Below are 1307 nucleotides of genomic sequence, written 5' to 3' on the forward strand. Positions count from 1 at the left end.
CCCTGTGTCTCTGTGTGTCTTTCTCCTCCAGGAGCATCGGAGTCATTACATACATACTGTAAGTTCAAGTGTGTGTGTGTGTGTGTGTGTTGAGAGGCATGTGAGCATGTGCAGACATTAAACCAGCCTTTCTCAAAGTGTGGTTCGTGGACCACTAGTGGTACACAAGTGACCCCTGGTGGTCCACGAGTAAATTAGTTCAAATATGTTTTAACTTCAGTGTTTCTCAAACTGTCTGAGTGACTGATCTTTAAAAAAAATCATGAATTTAAAACATTGAGCTTTTTATGTGTGTATGATGTATATTACAATCAGCTGATGGGAGCGTGTGTGTGTGTGTGTGTGTGTGTGTGTGTGTGTGTGTGTGTGTGTTACAATCATGGTTATATTTGGTTGCATATGTTAAACTGTGGGAGGGCAAATTAACTTTAGTGTTGATTTAATACTATAAATAATAAGTACTTTATTAATGGGACACAGGTCAGATATCGTGTTGAGACGTGAACAGTGGACGATGGTGAACTGTGAGCAGCTTCCTCTGGACGGATGTAGACGTGGTCTCTCACTCTCTCTGTCTCCCTCCGTCCTCAGACTGAGCGGTCTGTCTCCGTTCCAAGATGAGACTGATGAAGAGACCCTGAAGAACATCATCGCCTTGAACTATGAGTTTGATGCTCAGAGTTTCAGCATGACCAGCTCCATGGCCAAAGACTTCATCCAGAAACTCCTGCTGCAGAGCCCCAGGTCGGTTGTCCAGGTCCAATATGTGTTTATCCAGAATCATGATATGATGAATTACCTGACGTCTGATTACATGTGTCATTGAAAGACATAAGTACAGGAAGGTGTTACTCCTCTCCTCACCTGTTGTCATCTTCGTTGTTGTGTTGCAGTGAGAGAATGACAGCTGAGGAGTGTCTGCTTCATCCATGGATTAAGGTATCTACACACACTGTTCAGGCTCCAATGGTTTACAGCACCGTGTGGTAAACAACATGATGCTGTAAACAACATGATGCTGTAAACAACACGATGCTGTAAACAACGTGATGCTGTAAATAACATGATGCTGTAAACAACACGATGCTGTAAACAACACGATGCTGTAAACAACATGATGCTGTAAACAACACGATGCTGTAAACAACGTGATGCTGTAAACAACATGATGCTGTAAACAACGTGATGCTGTAAACAACATGATGCTGTAAACAACATGATGCTGTAAACAACGTGATGCTGTAAACAACGTGATGCTGTAAACAACATGATGCTGTAAACAACATGATGCTGTAAACAACATGATG

The 1307-nt window shown here is 42.2% G+C and overlaps 1 pseudogene across 1 annotated transcript in view; it reads left to right on the plus strand.

Annotated features, from left to right (window-relative positions):
* Positions 1 to 1223, plus strand: part of LOC111664890 (death-associated protein kinase 3-like) — a 4683-nt pseudogene extending 3460 nt beyond the window's left edge. Inside the window, exons 4-6 of the transcript XR_015438024.1 lie at positions 32 to 58; positions 592 to 744; positions 894 to 1223. The product of XR_015438024.1 is annotated as a death-associated protein kinase 3-like (transcript). The remainder of the gene's footprint in view (positions 1 to 31; positions 59 to 591; positions 745 to 893) is intronic.
* Positions 1224 to 1307: the final 84 nt, after the last annotated feature.

The sequence above is a fragment of the Seriola lalandi genome, unplaced genomic scaffold, assembly GCF_002814215.2.
Source record: "Seriola lalandi dorsalis isolate HSWRI2012SDOR001 ecotype SW California unplaced genomic scaffold, Sedor1 jcf7180002054607, whole genome shotgun sequence".
In the NCBI taxonomy this organism is placed as follows: Eukaryota; Metazoa; Chordata; class Actinopteri; order Carangiformes; family Carangidae; genus Seriola; species Seriola lalandi.